This window comes from Triticum aestivum, chromosome 2D (genome assembly GCF_018294505.1).
Source record: "Triticum aestivum cultivar Chinese Spring chromosome 2D, IWGSC CS RefSeq v2.1, whole genome shotgun sequence".
Classification (NCBI taxonomy): Eukaryota; Viridiplantae; Streptophyta; class Magnoliopsida; order Poales; family Poaceae; genus Triticum; species Triticum aestivum.
In genome coordinates this window covers 558,989,367-559,008,264 of record NC_057799.1, presented here as the reverse complement: position 1 = coordinate 559,008,264, position 18,898 = coordinate 558,989,367, and the positions used below count along the sequence as shown (strand labels likewise).

At 48.2% G+C, this 18,898-nt stretch overlaps 1 pseudogene; it reads left to right on the top strand.

Moving 5' to 3' along the window:
• Positions 1-1,048: 1,048 nt before the first annotated feature.
• On the top strand, positions 1,049-10,218 carry LOC123054485 (uncharacterized; annotated as a pseudogene).
• The last annotated feature ends 8,680 nt before the right edge of the window (positions 10,219-18,898 follow it).

The following is an 18,898-nucleotide window of genomic DNA, read 5'->3' as shown; positions in this document are numbered from 1 at the left end:
ATAACTTGCGATCAAACTATTTATCAAAGCTATCTTACAACACTTGTAGAGAATACCTTGCTGAAAACCACCTATCAATTCCTTCTGCTTTTCGTTGGATTCGACACTCTTACTTATTGAAAGGACTATGGTTGATCACCTATACTCATGGGTCATCACTCGGGGTAGTTAGCTCACCTTGGCCACCGCACACCGCGTGCATCGCGCCTACGGCGCGACCACAAGCCCGAGTGACGGCGCCATTCCGTCGAGCTCCACGGCGAGCCCCATCATCCGCCTCTCGACCACACGCTCACCAAAAGCTACCCCTCCCCTGCATGCACAACACGCGCGAGTCTCTGGCCCCACACCACGCCTCTCACGAGCCCCCACGCCGGCACCATGCTGCCGAGATCTGCAGGCTAACCGCCACAGCACCCTTGCCCGGGGTCCAGTCGGGATAGAGCAAACTGAAGGGTCGCGGGAGTGGAAAAGATAGCAAGTGAGAGGGCCAAGAAAAATGGAGAACGAAGGGGATCTATCTGTCTCCTCGTCCGGTAGGAGAAAGAAGGTTCACGACCATCATCCGTCTGGCGAATGGATCACAACCCGTGACGTGGCGAGGAAACCCGCTTCAAGATTTGTGCGGCTGATCGAACGGCTACAACGGCGTTCGCGCGGGGAGAGAAAAAAAATCTTAGGTCTGGTGTATAAGGGCATCTCCAACGGCGACCCGCAAATTTCCTCATGCATCCGTCTACAGACAGGGGAATCAGTCCGGACACGGACGCGGGAGGACGCCATCCAACCGTAGCTATATATGTCCGCCAGCAAATTCAAATTCAAATGTATGCTGACCCACACAATGTGCTGGATCACACCCGCGCCGAATCGCATCCCCGATCACATAAAAAAAGAGGCAAATATGCTTAGTTTTTACATGCTTGAATCCAAAAGAACATCAGTACGGTAGTCTATACATTTTTGCATGCTGGACCGGCCATCCCAGCAAGCTCATGGAACCATATGTGAATGTTCCTCAAAAGATTGTGCCCTTTTGCTCAGTGCCATGGACAGGATCGAGGCTAGTGGCCAACCATGCATCGCACAACAACTCCTCCTCCACATGTTGAAGCTTTCTCCTCTACCCTTCTTAGGATCGCCGGTTGTATCCATCATCGTCGCCGTCCTCCTCCTCCCCCCCCCCCCCCGGATGCTGCTCTCCAGCGACCCAATGTTGTTATTGTTGTGTGCCATCGCCAGCCTGGTTGTAGGACTGCTGCGTGGCCGTCTGGGTGTAGAACAGCTGCTGCTGGTAGTTACCGGACTGGGTGGGATTCGAGTCTTCCACTTGCCCGTCCTCATAGCCCCTCCTCCTCCCTTGTCTCTGTCGTGGATGATAGGGAACACCTCCCTGTCCGCGTCGTACGCCATCTCCGAGCTGATCTTCCGGGCGAGCGTGATGCTCGGATCCTCCGGCAGCTCCGCCAGCTCCATCTTCGACAGGTTCTCCGATGGTTCCATGTGTTGTGTGACGCCCCCGATTTGACCGTACACTAATCATGCACGCAAATGTGTACGATCACGATCAGGGACTCACGGGAAGATATCACAACACAACTCTACAACATAAATAAGTCATACAAGCATTATAATACAAGCCAGGGGCCTCGAGGGCTCGAATACAAGTGCTCGATCATAGACGAGTCAGCGGAAGCAACAATGTCTGAGTACAGACATAAGTTAAACAAGTTTGCCTTAAGAAGGCTAGCACAAAAGTAGCAACGATCGAAAAGGCAAGGCCTCCTGCCTGGGACCTCCTAACTACTCCTGATCGTCGTCAGCGGCCTGCACGTAGTAGTAGGCACCTCCAGTGTCGTAGGTGTCGTCGTCGACGGTGGCGTCTGGCTCCTGAACTCCAGCATCTGGTTGCGACAATCCGGTATAGAAAGGGGAAAAGAGGGAGAAAAGCAACCGTGAGTACTCATCCAAAGTACTCGCAAGCAAGGAGCTACACTACATATGCATGGGTATATGTGTAAAGGGGCATATCAGTGGACTGAACTGCAGAAAGCCAGAATAAGAGGGGGACAGCTAGTCCTGTCGAAGACTACGCTTCTGGACATCTCCATCTTGCAGCATGTAGAAGAGAGTAGATTGAAGTTCTCCAAGTAGCATCGCATAGCATAATCCTACCCGGCAATCCCCTCCTCGTCGCCCTGTTAGAGAGCGATCACCGGGTTGTATCTGGCACTTGGAAGGGTGTATTTTATTCAGTATCCAGTTCTAGTTGTCATAAGCTCAAGGTACAACTCCGGGTCGTCCTTTTACCGAGGGACACGGCTATTCGAATAGATAAACTTCCCTGCAGGGGTGCACCACATAACCCAACACGCTCGATCCCAATTGGCCGGACACACTTTTCTGGGTCATGCCCGGCCTCGTAAGATCAACACGTCGCAGCCCCACCTAGGCTCAACAGAGAGGCCAGCACGCCGGTCTAAACCTATGCGCGCAGGGGTCTGGGCCCATCGCCCTATGCACACCTGCACGTTGCGAACGCGGCCGCGAGCAGACCTAGCAACCCACACGATCACGGCGGTTACGTCAAAGCGGTCCAACACGGCGCGCGCCACTCAGTCGCTGACGTCAAAAGAGCTTCGGCTGATACCACGACGTCGGGATACCCATAACTACTCCCACGTAGATGGTTAGTGCGTATAGACCAAATGGCCAGACTCAGATCAAATACCAAGATCTCGTTAAGCGTGTTAAGTATCCGCGAACGCCGACCAGGACCAGGCCCACCTCTCACCTAGGCGGTCTCAACCTGCCCTGTCGCTCCGCCACAAAGATCCACTTGCGGGTACTCCTACGAGCCGACCCGACTTTAGTCATCACATGTGTCATGTATATAGTATATAAGTATATACCCGTGATCACCGCCCAGGTGATCACGGCCCGATAGTATAGCACAGCAGACGGACAAGAATGTAGGGCCACTGATGGAAATCTAGCATCCTATACTAAGCATGTAGGATTGCAGGTAAAGGTATCAACAGTAGTAGCAAGGATAGGCTATGCATCAGAATAGGATATCGAAAAGCAGTAACATGCTACACTACTCTAATGCAAGCAGTATAGAGGAGAGTAGGCGATATCTGGTGATCAAGGGGGGGGGGGGCTTGCCTGGTTGCTCTGGCAAGTAGGAGGGGTCGTCGACTCCGTAGTCGAACTGGGCAGCAGCAGTGTCGGTCTCGTAGTCTACCGGAGAGAAGAGGGGGAAGAAACAGTAAATACAATGCAAACATAAGCATGACGATGCGTGACATGACAATGAGCGGTGCTAGGGGTGTCCTAACGCGACAGTAGGTGGTACCGGTGAAGGGGGAGGACATCCGGGAGGTATTCCCGATGTTTCGCGTTTTCGGACAGACGGACCGGAGGGGGAAAGTTGCTAGTTCGATAGGTTAGGGAGGTGTGGTGGATGAACGGACTGCGTATTCGGATTCGTCTCGTCGTTCTGAGCAACTTTCATATAGAAAACATTTTCATCCGAGTTACGGTTTAAAAGATATGAATTTTCAAAGTTTATTTGAATTTCTGGAATTATTTAATTAACAGAAAAAGGGATATGACGTCAGCATGACGTATGAGTGACGTCAGCGGTCAACAGTCCGGGTTGACTGGTCAAACTGACAAGGGGGGCCCAGCTGTCATAGACAGTGGGTTAACAGAGGATTAACTAATTAGTTTTTAGTTAATTAACTACTGGGCCCACCTGTCAGTGAGAGATTAATTAAACTAATTATTTTTATTTATAAAACATTTTCTTTTTCTTTTCTTTTTTTTAATTTTTGCGGCGGGGCCCGCATGTCAGTGACTGGGCCTGCCCAGTCAGCAGTTGACTGGGTCAACCCAGTCAACTGGGGCCCGTGGGGGCCACTGGCAGTGACACTGGGGGTGGGGCCAGGCCAGCCACGTCGGCGGCCGGCGCCGGCGCAACTCCGGCGACCAAAACCGCGGCGGTCCCTCGCCGGAGTTGGCCGGAATCGCGCTACGGGGCTCGGGGAGGAACGGGGCTAGGCCCATTCGAAAGAGCTCGCAGCGCCGCATCCAGGGGTGGCCGGGGCTTCGCCGGACTCGGCCGGAATCGGCGCCGGCGAGCGGCGGAGGCGGCGGCGCGCACGGGTGCCCGACGGAAACAGGGCTACGGCAGGCGGTCGAGCAAGCGGAGGGGCTGGGGAGCTTCTACGTGCGGTGGGGAGCGCTGTGGGCTTGAGCCCGTGACCATTTGGTCACCGGAGACCCGCCGGCGGCGAGCCTCGCGGCGCGGCGTTCGGGCGCACGTGGGGGGGGGGGCAGCTACGGAGCGCGGGCGAGCTAGCGGAGAAGGGGAGGAGGTAGAGGAGCTCACCGCGCGGCTGTAGGGGGACGGCAGCGTGCTCGGGGAGGCTCGTCGGAGGCGAAACGGGGCGGCGTTCGACGGCGGCCGTGCGGGGAAGACGAGCTCGGTGTGCTCGTTGTAGGTGCTCCGGTCTCCAACGGGATGCACCAGACGATGCAGCGGGCGACGGCGGTCCTTGGAGACACCTTGGGGCGGCGAGGTGGGTACGGTGGCCGTGTGAACGACGGTGAACGGCGGCGAGCGCGTCGGGCGTGGGGAAGAGGAGAGCGGCGCGGATCCGGGGGGAGGGAAGAGGGAGGCGCGGGGGCCGAGGGAGTGAGCGGGGTGAGTGGGAGAGAGGCCCGAGGGAGCGGGGGCCGCTGGCGCCCTTATCCTCTCGCGGGGTTCACCGCCGGCGAGGGGGTGCGGCGGCAGCGCGCCCCTGTTCCGACCCGGTCGGGGGAACAGGGAAGGGGCGAGGGAGGAGGTGGGCTGGGCCGGGGGCGCGGGGGTGCGGCCCAGTTTGGGCCGGGGGGGGGGGGGGTTCGGGGGTTTGGGCCGGGGGGGGGGCAGCGGGGGGGAGCGGGCCTTTTTCCCTTTGCTTTCTTTTTCTGTTTTGTTTTCTGTTTTCCTTTTATTTGTTTTATTTCCTTTTCTGTTTTATTTCATTTAAAGTATTTAGGCATTTTATAAAAATGTGTTCTCTCCATCATAATTACCAGTGTAATATTTGGCACCCACTGAACATTTTTGTTTGAGTTTTTGAAAACTTTTATTTTTCACTTTAATTATATTTGAAGTTTGAACTAGGAGTTAGAAAGGAAGGTGATTCAAATGTGATCAAGCCCTGTTTAGCAACATGATTAGCTTAATCACAGGGAGTTACTGTTGCATGATTCCCAGGGTGTTACATGTTGGCGGCAGATGGAATGAGAGGGTGGGAGAAAAGAGTGGAAATTGGGCGGAGAGCGGCGAGGTGTGGAAGAAGAGAGTGGGGAATTTTGGCGCAGAAATAGCGTGGGATGCTACAAAAGCACGGGCTTCGCCTTCCTTTTGGGTGGGCCGGGAGGGCGAAGAGCGACATTTTGCGTGTCCGGACTTCCGCAAATCTCCCTCATGTTTGTCTCCGGTTTGCAGGAGAAATCGTGTTTGGACCGTCCAGCGGACCGATACATGAATGTGTTGGATGGCTTCCGCGGTCCGAACAGCACAGTCTGGACGGTTGCGAGAGGTTTGCGGGTTGGCGTTGGAGATGCCCTAACGTTTCAGTATAATTTTGGCTCAAATGTTACCAATTTTCATTATGTTCAAACCGGTGATACTTTTAGTTGAACTCCTGTTTTGATGAATCCGTCCGACTATACACATGGTTCCATACTCCATAGGCAATTCGTATCCGTTGCGATTCGTATTCAATCGTGTACATTACTAGACACACCAAATCGGGGCGAGAGCACACACCAAATCCCTCCGTACGCGCACCATAGCAACAACCAAGGCCGCTCCGGCCGCCACCCGTGGTCCGCTTATGGAGAGTCCTCACGGCGGCTCCCTCGGAGAAGGCGGCGCCCTCTCGCCGTCGCCGGAGGCAGTGGGGATGCTGCACGAGATGGCGCTCCGGCCTCCGGGACAGCCAGCAGGGGGAGGAGCCCGATCTGCCCGACGAGCAGCTGCGCTCCAACGACCAGCTCCAGCAAGACGAGGTACTCCCACTGCTACCTCGCTATAGGGATTAACCCCCGGGCCAGTTTTCCGGAACTGCGTCGCGAATCCCTCTCGTGATCCCGGCCGTTCGCAGCTCGCAAACTGGAAATTACGAACACCCGTTGCAACTAATGCGTCCATGGACACCCGTTCTCTGGTCTGTAGATTGTGATTCGGAGTAGCTGGAACAGGCTCACAAATAGTAAGATCGCGAAATATCGTAAGACCAGCTACACAAAAGCTTTTGAAGTGAAAGCCTGCATACGGCACACAGCTCTGTGTCGATGGTCTAGAAAAGATGGTTGCAGAATTAGAGTGGCACTTCCAAGTTCCCTTCACCTTTAGAATGCAAAAACAATGGTGGAATTGGTAAAACAAAACCGCGGATATATATAAGTTAGTACTACATACTCCCTCTGTAAAGAAAAGTGATCTAAACGCTCTTACATTTCTTTACAGAGGGAGTACTTTGTTCTGCCAGACTTAAACTGAAGAAAGTTATATGCCAAAACACGCGCCAAAAAACAGATGTTGAATGCAGATTGGTTTTCTCCAAACTAGATGAATGTGCACGACAGTAAATTTCAAATCTCCGCCGTCGTAATTTTTCTCTGGTATATGATTGCATAGATGCTGGCACTGGAGGCAATTTATGGAGACAATTTAAACATTCTTGGTGAAAATTCTGTACCACGGTATTTCCAGGTATATCTGTTTTATATATTTATTATCTTCTTGAGGAAATTATTGTTGTTTTAATTGGTTCCAGACTCCAGGACCCAGCAATTACCAAAAAATCAACAAAGATTGTGTTACACTTTTCCTTTTGTTTTCAATTCTTTGCAGATCTATGTATATTGCGAAATTCCAGATGGTATCAGTGTGTCCGTGGAACTCCCGGGTGTTGATGATTACCCAACCAAATTTAGTGTCGAGCACTTGGCTCCAATATCACTGACATGCCTTATGCCTCCATCTTACCCGAGCCATCATTCTCCATACTTTACTCTCGCAGTACAATGGTTGGATAATGTGAAGATTTCCTCCCTCTGTGACATGCTCGACTCGCTCTGGGCGCAGCAACCTGGACAAGAAGTTATTTTTGAGTGGGTGCAATGGCTGCAGAGCTCTACGCTCTCTCATTTTGGTTTTGATGATGGAATAGTAATACGGGATTCTGAAAGTACGATGGATCATGTGGATGTTCGCGTTGTTGGAGAGATTCTGTCTGTAGAGGATGTTGTTCAGCAGTTGATCAACTACAATGAAGAGCAATGCCAAGAATCTTTTCTTCAGGGCTTTCATGTTTGCGTGATCTGTTTCAGTGAGTACAAAGGTAAGTCGGATGCTTCATCGATGCTTGTGTACTCCCACCAGTACTCGTTGTTGTACCATGTTATGTATTAGATTAACTTTTGCAAGACTTACCGTCTGTTATTTTGCAACTCCAGCTCTTTCATACTCCTAACTTAAATTTGCTGTTCTTGAACAGTAAGGGAGAGTGCTAATGATATTATCGGTATCTATTTGACACCGTACTGGGGCTCCATGGAGTTAGGGAACCATGGTTTCAAATGCACAAATCCAATCCAAAATTTGAATATATTTTTCAGAAAATTTAGCCCCGGGTTATATACCTGATTATAAGAATTAACACACTTTGCAATGCACATACATTTCAAAGATAACACTCGAATTTGGATATTGCAGGGTATTATCTATTCGCATACCATACTGTTTTCATATAAAATCCGCACATACCCGCAGTCAAATAATCATTTTAAAAGATAAATAATATTTTAATATTACTTCAAACTTGTTTCAGTTAGTTTGTATACAACTTAAACCTGACAAAGGAAATACCATTTTTTGTGCCCCATACCTAGACGAAACTAACGAATTTGGTGCATGGTGCCCCTGCCAACTGTATATATTGTGAGTAAATCAAAGTAATTTAGAATGTTCTGCTGAACCAAGGTACAGCTCAAACACCTAAAGATAACTTATTCAACAAGAAGCTTATCTTCCCTGCAAAATAAATATTGAGCTTCTTCACAAAATTTCTATATTTGCCAAGATGAGCATGAACAATCCAAGTTCCATCATGTGCTGAGTCTGGAATATCTAAAAGTTAAATCTGTATCTTTTGATTACTACCAGGCATCGACTTCATTAAACTTCCATGCCGTCATTATTTTTGCCGGAATTGTATGGAGACATACTCACAGATGCATGTGAAGGAAGGATCAGTCATGAAAATTGTGTGCCCTGATGACAAATGCGGAGGGTTTGTTCCTCCTAATCTACTGAAGAGGCTGCTAGGAGAGGCAGATTTTGAACGGTGGGAAAGATTGTTACTTGAAAGGACTCTAGACGCAATGGCTGATGTAGCCTACTGTCCAAGATGTCAGACAGCTTGCCTGGAAGATGAGGACAACGCCCAGTGCCCCAAGTGCCTCTTCAGCTTCTGCACCCGCTGCAGAGATCGTCGTCACATAGGGGAGAGATGCCTTACTCCAGAAGAAAAACTTCTCTCCTTGCAGGTTCAGAATCCCTCTAAGCACTAAATTTCTCTTTTTTGTAGTAAGTATCTACCAGCTCATTATCTATTCTTGACCACACCTGGTTTTGATGCCATTTATGTACCGAGCGAACCTGGTCCAAAGTGCAAAATTTTGTAGCCCAACTGGTGTTATGTGCAACATTTGAACATATCTAGTCCATGCAACTAGCAACACAATATACTGGCATAAAGTGCAATTTAGTCAAACAAAATAAATTACACGATCACTCTATTTGCTGCCTCATCAAGGCGTTCTTCTTAATGCAAAGATGCCCAGGCCTTCTGCGCATTCTAGAACAAATATAACTCTACTACTTGTATATAATATATCTGAATTCTGGATACAGTAACTATTCATAAACTAATTTTATTTTCAGCAGAACACATTATTTTACTTATATGGTGTTATTTCTAGAAAAATGGACGCTTGAAGTTCCATCATTTCTGTTAGGGCTATTCATCATTTGTCATAGTGGTGTTCCGTTCAATGAGAACAGTATTGAGATCACTGTGTTGAGTGTGCTATTTTTTTTTACAGGAACGTGAAAAGGTACGCCACTTAAACAAAGGCGATACTGGACCTAGTAAATTGGTGGATGAAATATCTAGTATCAAGGAAATACTTCGTTCTTGTGTTCCATGTCCGCATTGTGGTACCGGCATCACACGTGTGTCAGGCTGCAACCACATGCTTTGTAAGAACTGTGGTAAGTTGTTCTGCTATGGCTGTGGCAAGCCACTAACTCCTGCTCATACAAGGTACATTCTTCTGATAAAAATGTGATCTATCAAATATGCTGTCCGGTAGCTATTCTCTGGATACCAAATCTGAACCTATGCTCCCTTTGAAAGTGAACAATGCAGAATCGATTATGAGAAGCGGACAGCGAAGGTGGATTTGGTTGATGCTATCAAAGAGCTACAGAAAAAACTGAAAGTGGGAGGATACAAACCGCATCCATGCCCGAATTGCCACCTGATAACTTACAAGGTGAAGTTTTGGTCTCTTCCGAATACCATATGGATCGGTGATCCTTTTTACTGTGATCTGAATATAGCTGTAGTTTATTTTTCACTTGGTTCTGGTAAATGAAGACTCTGTCTCTGATGTGAGCAGCTGGGAAACAACAACCATGTCTTCTGCGAGGGATGCCAGGTTCATCATTGTGCTCTGTGCCGGAAGGTGGTGCGTAAGAGCTCGGAGCACTATGGCCCTCGAGGGTGCAAGCAGCACACTGCTGACCCCGAGATCACTCGGATTAGACCAAAGAAGAACGATGACTCTCAATCAGAATCCTTGTGAGGATATCATAGGGCGAGAATTGGTTTCGGCTACGGTGAAGCCTTTCCTCATTTAGAAGAACAGGTTTATTCCCGTGCCGTTACAAGTATATATACAGTTTCAATTTTAAAATAGCAATAGTTGCGCCAGCAGTTTCAATTTTACCGAGCATGTCATCGATGATTAGTGAATCTCTGAACCCTGATAATCATTCTATTTTTATGTTAAGCAACATCAGTTCCGTAAAAGGCCTTTGTAACTGCAAAGTTTGCTGGATTCAGTATACCATAATGTTTCAGGCTACACTTATTTATTGTTTTTGTTTGGAAAAAATAAGTATACGTTGCTTCCTTTTGTGCGCTCACACATCTGAAGTACTTGATCTCTGGACAGTAAACTTCGTCTTGGCATTGAGCTATTGCTGCCCGTCCATTGGAACAAGATCGTCCTCTGCCTAATTGCTAGCACCCCCAGCACTTCTGCTCAATGAAAGCGTATTTTACACATCAGTAACTTGTTGGTATGATCTAGTACCTCTTTTTACCTGTGGTATGATCTAGTACTACTGAGACCCGCCATGCTAGGCCAGCAATAGCGCAAGCGACAGGGAGGTAACCCTAGCTGCCGCCGCCGGGCCTCTTCCCTCTCCTTTCCTCCTTCTCCCTCGCCTCCGTCAAGGGGCTAGGCGAGGCTAGGCGAAGCCTGGTCGGGCCGGTGGCAATGGGATCTCTCGCCCCTTGTTGGGTGAGCACATCTAGATGTGTCATAAGTATTGCACATCTAAGAGCATCTCTAGCAGACTTCGTATAATGCCTCAACCCGTAAAATATTTCACTGAAACTTCATTGAATTTTTTAACCATGGTGGTGCGTGGTCGGGGTGGCAGCGTCGGCTGGATTTGCTCGGGGGGTAGAAAAGGTTACGACAGCTTGGTATGGGGATGTGCTTGGCGGCGAATGTGCGACGTGGGCGTAGGGGGCGTCGTGGTGGTGGTGCGGGCTAGGTTATTAGAACTTCCGGATGACGTTTTTGGCGACAGCTTGCAGGCGATCTGGTGCCCCGTTACGGTGGGTGGGCGGTTGGTGCTGCCTCACACGGATTTTCTAGCCAGAAGCCATGGTGGGGCGTCAGGGAGTGGAGTGTGGGGAGGTTGTCGACGGGTGAGGGGTGGCCTGGCCGAGCATTGCAGGTGTAGGGGATGCCGGTGGACATGCTCCGCTCCTTCTTCTTCCCCCTTTTCCCTCGGTCTGGTGCTTCCTAGCTCCTGATCGGGTGTTGATCGGGGCAGGTCGATCGCTGGCAGCTGTTGGAAATATGCCCTAGAGGCAATAATAAAATGGTTATTATTATATTTCCTTGTTCATGATAATTGTCTATTGTTCATGCTATAATTGTGTTATCCGGAAATCGTAATACATGTGTGAACACATAGACCATAACATGTCCCTAGTGAGCTTCTAGTTAACTAGCTCGTTGATCAATAGATGGTTACGGTTTCCTGACCATGGACATTGGATGTCATTGATAACGGGATCACATCATTGGGAGAATGATGTGATGGACAAGACCCAATCCTAAGCATAGCACTAGATCGTGTAGTTCGTTTGCTAAAGCTTTTCTAATGTCAAGTATCATTTCCTTAGACCATGAGATCGTGCAACTCCCGGATACCGTAGGAATGCTTTGGGTGTACCAAACGTCACAACGTAACTGGGTGGCTATAAAGGTTCACTACAGGTATCTCCGAAAGTGTCTGTTGGGTTGGCACAGATCGAGACTGGGATTTGTCACTCCGTATGACGGAGAGGTATCTCTGGGCCCACTCGGTAATGCATCATCATAATGAGCTCAATGTGACCAAGTGATTGGTCACGGGATCATGCATTATGGTACGAGTAAAGTGACTTGTCGGTAACGAGATTGAATGAGGTATTGGGATACCGACGATCGAATCTCGGGCAAGTAACGTACCGATTGACAAAGGGAATTGTATACGGGATTACTTGAATCCTCGACATTGTGGTTCATCCGATGAGATCATCGAGGAGCATGTGGGAGCCAACATGGGTATCCAGATCCCGCTGTTGGTTATTGACCGGAGAGTCGTCTCGGCCATGTCTGCGTGTCTCCCAAACCCGTAGGGTCTACACACTTAAGGTTCGGTGACGCTAGGGTTGTAGAGATATTAGTATGCGGTAACCCGAAAGTTGTTCGGAGTCCCGGATGAGATCCCGGACATCACGCGGAGTTCCGGAATGGTCCGGAGGTAAAGATTTGTATATAGGAAGTCCAGTTTCGGCCACCGGAAAAGTTTCGGGGGTCACCGGTATTGTACCGGGACCACCGGAAGGGTCCCGGGGGTCCACCGGGTGGGGCCACCTATCCCGGAGGGCCCCATGGGCTGAAGTGGGAAGGGAACCAGCCCCTGGTGGGCTGGTGCGCCCCCCATGGGCCTCCCCCTGCGCCTAGGGTTGGAAACCCTGGGGGTGGGGGGCGCCCCACCTGACTTGGGGGGCAAGTTCCCCCCTTGGCCGCCGCCCCCCCTTGAGATTGGATCTCTAGGGGCCGGCGCCCCCCAGGGCCCCTATATAAAGAGGGGGGAGGGAGGGCTGCGCACCCAAGCCCCTGGCGCCTCCCTCTTCCCCGTAACACCTCTCCCTCTCACTGAGCTTGGCGAAGCCCTGCCGAGATCCCCGCTGCTTCCACCACCACGCCGTCGTGCTGCTGGATCTCCATCAACCTCTCCTTCCCCCTTGCTGGATCAAGAAGGAGGAGACGTATCTCCCAACCGTACGTGTGTTGAATGCAGAGGTGCCGTCCGTTCGGCGCTAGGATCATCGGTGATTTGGATCACGACGAGTACGACTCCATCAACCCCGTTCTCTTAAACGCTTCCGCTCACGATCTACAAGGGTATGTAGATGCACTCCTCCCCTCTCGTTGCTAATAAACTCCATAGATTGATCTTGGTGATGCATAGAAAATTTTAAATTTCTGCTACGGTCCCCAACAGTGGTATCAGAGCCAGGTTTATGCGTAGTTTCTATGCACGAGTAGAACACAAGTTGTTGTGGGCGTCGATTTTGTCAGTTTACTTGCCGTTACTAGTCTTATCTTGATTCAGCGGCATCGTGGGATGAAGCGGCCCGGACCGACCTTACACGTACGCTTACGTGAGACAGGTTCCACCGACTGACATGCACTAGTTGCATAAGGTGGCTAGCGGGTGTCTGTCTCTCCCACTTTAGTCGGATCGGATTCGATGAAAAGGGTCCTTATGAAGGGTAAATAGAAATTGGCATATCACGTTGTGGTTTTGGCGTAGGTAAGAATCGTTCTTGCTAGAAACCTATAGCAGCCACGTAAAAGTTTGCAACAACAATTAGAGGACGTCTAACTTGTTTTTGCAGCAAGTGTCATGTGATGTGATATGGCCAGAAGGATGTGATGAATGATATATGTGATGTATGAGATTGATCATGTTCTTGTAATAGGAATCACGACTTGCATGTCGATGAGTATGACAACCGGCAGGAGCCATAGGAGTTGTCTTAATTTATTTATGACCTGCGTGTCAACCGGAACGTCACGTAATTACTTTACTTTATTGCTAACTGTTAGCCATAGTAGTAGAAGTAATAGTTGGCGAGACAACTTCATGAAGACACGATGATGGAGATCATGGTGTCATGCCGGTGACGATGATGAACATGGCGCCCCGAAGATGGAGATCAAAAGGAGCAAAATGATATTGGCCATATCATGTCACCATTTGATTGCATGTGATGTTTATCATGTTTTACATCTTATTTGCTTAGAACGACGGTAGCATAAATAAGATGATCCCTCGCTAAAATTTCAAGAAAGTGTTCCCCCTAACTGTGCACCATTGCGAAAGTTCGTTGTTCTGAAGCACCACGTGATGATCGGGTGTGATAGGTTCTAACGTTCGCATACAACGGGTGTAAGCCAGATTTACACACGCAATACACTTAGGTTGACTTGACGAGCCTAGCATGTACAGACATGGCCTCGGAACACAAGAGACCGAAAGGTCGAACATGAGTCGTATAGCAGATATGATCAACATGAAGATGTTCAGCGATGATGACTAGTCCGTCTCACGTGATGATCGGACACGGCCTAGTTGACTCGGATCATGTATCACTTAGATGACTAGAGGGATGTCTGTCTGAGTGGGAGTTCGTTAATAATTTGATTAGATGAACTTAATTATCATGAACTTAGTCTAAAAAATCTTTACAATATGTCTTGTAGATCAAATGGCCCACGCTAATGTTGCCCTCAACTTCAACGCGTTCCTAGAGAAAACCAAGCTGAAAGACGATGGTAGCAACTACACGGACTGGGTCCGTAACCTTAGGATTATCCTCATAGCTGCCAAGAAAGCATATGTCCTTGAAGCACCGCTAGGTGATGCACCTGTTTTCCCAGCAACTCAAGACATTCTGAACGCCTGGTAGTCGCGTAGTGATGATTACTCCCTGGTTCAGTGCGGCATGCTTTACAGCTTAGAACCGGGGCTCCAAAAGCGTTTTGAGCAGCACGGAGCATATGAGATGTTCCAAGAGCTGAAAATGGTTTTCCAAGCTCATGCCCGGGTCGAGAGATATGAAGTCTCCGACAAGTTCTACAGTTGTAAGATGGAGGAGAATAGTTCCGTCAGCGAGCACATACTCAAAATGTCTGGGTTGCACAACCGCTTGTCTCCGCTGGGAGTTAATCTCCCGGATGACGCGGTCGTTGACAGAATCCTTTAGTCGCTCCCACCTAGCTACAAGAGCTTTGTGATGAACTTCAATATGCAGGGGATGAAAAAGACCATTCCTGAGGTATATTCAATGCTGAAATCAGCGGAGGTGGAGATCAAAAAGGAACATCAAGTGTTGATGGTGAATAAAACCACTAAGTTCAAGAAAGGCAAGGGTAAGAAGAACTTCAAGAAAGACGGCAAGGGAGTTGCCGCACCCGGTAAGAAAGCTGCCGGGAAGAAGACAAAGAATGGACCTAAGCCTGAGACTGAGTGCTTTTATTGCAAGGGAAACGGTCACTGGAAGCGGAACTGCCCCAAGTACTTAGCGGATAAGAAGGCCGGCAATACCAAAGGTATATGTGATATACATGTTATTGATGTGTACCTAACCAGCGCTCGTAGTAGCTCCTGGGTATTTGATACATGTGCGGTTGCTCATATTTGTAACTCAAAGCAGGAGCTGCGGAATAAGCGGAGACTGGCGAAGGACGAGGTGACGATGCGCGTCGGGAATGGTTCCAAGGTCGATGTGATCGCCGTCGGCACGCTACCTCTACATTTACCTACGGGATTAGTTTTAAACCTCAATAATTGTTATTTAGTGCCAGCTTTGAGCATGAACATTGTATCTGGATCTCGTTTAATGCAAGATGGCTACTCATTTAAATCCGAGAATAATGGTTGTTCTATTTATATGAGAGATATGTTTTATGGTCATGCGCCGCTGGTCAATGGTTTATTCTTAATGAATCTTGAACGTGATGTTACACATATTCATAGTATGAATGCCAAGAAATGTAAGGTTGATAATGATAGTCCCACATACTTGTGGCACTGCCGCCTTGATCACATTGGTGTCAAACGCATGAAGAAACTCCATGCAGATGGACTTTTGGAGTCTCTTGATTATGAATCATTTGACACGTGCGAACCATGCCTCATGGGCAAAATGACCAAGACTCCGTTCTCCGGAACAATGGAGCGAGCAACCAACTTATTGGAAATCATACATACTGATGTGTGCGGTCCAATGAGCGTTGAGGCTCGCGGTGGCTATCGTTATGTTCTCACCCTCACTGATGACTTGAGTAGATATGAGTATGTCTACTTAATGAAACACAAGTCTGAGACCTTTGAAAAGTTCAAGGAATTTCAGAGTGAGGTTGAGAATCAACGTGACAGGAAAATAAAGTTCTTACGATCAGATCGTGGAGGGGAATATTTGAGTCACGAATTTGGCACACACTTAAGGAAATGTGGAATTGTTTCACAACTCACGCCGCCTGGAACACCTCAGCGTAATGGTGTATCCGAACGTCGTAATCGCACTCTATTGGATATGGTGCTATCTATGATGTCTCTTACCAATCTACCGCTATCATTCTGGGGTTATGCTTTAGAGACTGCCGCATTCACTTTAAATAGGGCTCCGTCGAAATCCGTTGAGACGACACCGTATGAATTATGGTTTGGAAAGAAACCTAAGCTGTCGTTTCTTAAAGTTTGGGGATGCGATGCTTATGTTAAGAAACTTCAACCTGAAAAGCTCGAACCCAAGTCGGAAAAATGCGTCTTCATAGGATACCCTAAGGAAACCATTGGGTATACCTTCTACATCAGATCCGAAGGCAAGATCTTCGTTGCCAAGAACGGGTCCTTTCTGGAGAAATAGTTTCTCTCGAAAGAAGTAAGTGGGAGGAAAGTGGAACTTGATGAGATGACCCCTCTCGAACCAGAAAGTAGCACAGTACAAGAAAATGTTTCTGTGGTGCCTACACCGACTAGAGAGGAAATTAATGATGACGATCATTATCAAGTTACCACTGAACTTCGTAGGTCCACAAGGACACGTTCCGCACCAGAGTGGTACGGCAACCCTGTTCTGGAAATCATGTTGTTGGACAACGGTGAACCTTCGAACTATGAAGAAGCAATGGCGGGTCCAGATTCCAACAAATGGCTTGAAGCCATGCAGTCCGAGATAGGATCCATGTATGAAAACAAAGTATGGACTTTGACAGACTTGCCCGATGATCGGCGAGCGATAGAAAATAAATGGATCTTTAAGAAGAAGACGGACGCGGATGGAAATGTTACCATCTATAAAGCTCGACTTGTCGCTAAGGGTTATCGACAAGTTCAAGATGTTGACTACGATGAGACCTTCTCACCCGTAGCGAAGCTGAAGTCCGTCCGAATCATGTTAGCAATTGCCGCATTCTACGATTATGAAATATGGCAAATGGACGTCAAAACGGCATTCCTTAATGGCTTCCTTAAGGAAGAATTGTATATGATGCAGCCGGAAGGTTTTGTCGATCCTAAGAATGCTGACAAAGTATGCAAGCTCCAGCGCTCAATCTATGGGCTGGTGCAAGCATCTCGGAGTTGGAACATTCGCTTTGATAAGATGATCAAAGCGTTTGGGTTTACGCAGACTTATGGAGAAGCCTGTGCTTACAAGAAAGTGAGTGGGAGCTCTGTAGCATTTCTCTTATTATATGTGGATGACATACTATTGATGGGAAATGATATAGAATTCTTGGAAAGTATAAAGGCCTACTTGAATAAGTGTTTTTCAATGAAGGACCTTGGAGAAGCTGCTTACATATTAGGCATCAGGATCTATAGAGATAGATCGAGACGCCTCATAGGTCTTTCACAAAGCACATACCTTGACAAGATATTGAAGAAGTTCAATATGGATCAGTCCAAGAAGGGGTTCTTGCCTGTATTGCAAGGTGTGAGATTGAGCACGGCTCAATGCCCGACCACGGCAGAAGATAGAGAAAATATGAGTGTCGTCCCCTATGCCTCGGCCATAGGGTCTATTATGTATGCCATGCTGTGTACCAGACCTGATGTAAACCTTGCCGTAAGTTTGGTAGGAAGGTACCAAAGTAATCCCGGCATGGAACACTGGACAGCGGTCAAGAATATCCTGAAGTACCTGAAAAGGACTAAGGATATGTTTCTCGTTTATGGAGGTGACGAAGAGCTCGTCGTAAAGGGTTACGTCGATGCTAGCTTCGACACAGATCTGGATGACTCTAAGTCACAAACCGGATACGTGTATATTTTGAATGGTGGGGCAGTCAGCTGGTGCAGTTGCAAGCAAAGCGTCGTGGCGGGATCTACATGTGAAGCGGAGTACATGGCAGCCTCGGAGGCAGCACATGAAGCAATCTGGATGAAGGAGTTCATTGCCGACCTAGGAGTTATTCCCAATGCATCGGGGCCGATGACTCTCTTCTGTGACAACACTGGAGCTATTGCCCTTGCCAAGGAGCCCAGGTTTCACAAGAAGACCAGGCACATCAAGCGTCGCTTCAACTCCATTCGTGAAAATGTTCAAAATGGAGACATAGATATTTGTAAAGTGCATACGGATTTGAATGTCGCAGATCCGTTGACTAAACCTCTTCCACGAGCGAAACATGATCAACACCAGAACTCTATGGGTGTACGATTCATCACAATGTAACTAGATTATTGACTCTAGTGCAAGTGGGAGACTGTTGGAAATATGCCCTAGAGGCAATAATAAAATGGTTATTATTATATTTCCTTGTTCATGATAATTGTCTATTGTTCATGCTATAATTGTGTTATCCGGGAAATCGTAATACATGTGTGAACACATAGACCATAACATGTCCCTAGTGAGCCTCTAGTTAACTAGCTCGTTGATCAATAGATGGTTATGGTTTCCTGACCATGGACATTGGATGTCATTGATAACGGGATCACATCATTGGGAGAATGATGTGATGGACAAGACCCAATCCTAAGCATAGCACTAGATCGTGTAGTTCGTTTGCTAAAGCTTTTCTAATGTCAAGTATCATTTCCTTAGACCATGAGATCGTGCAACTCCCGGATACCGTAGGAATGCTTTGGGTGTACCAAACGTCACAACGTAACTGGGTGGCTATAAAGGTGCACTACAGGTATCTCCGAAAGTGTCTGTTGGGTTGGCACAGATCGAGACTGGGATTTGTCACTCTGTATGACGGAGAAGTATCTCTGGGCCCACTCGGTAATGCATCATCATAATGAGCTCAATGTGACCAAGTGATTGGTCACGGGATCATGCATTACGGTACGAGTAAAGTGACTTGTCGGTAACGAGATTGAACAGGTATTGGGATACCGACGATCGAATCTCGGGCAAGTAACGTACCGATTGACAAAGGGAATTGTATATGG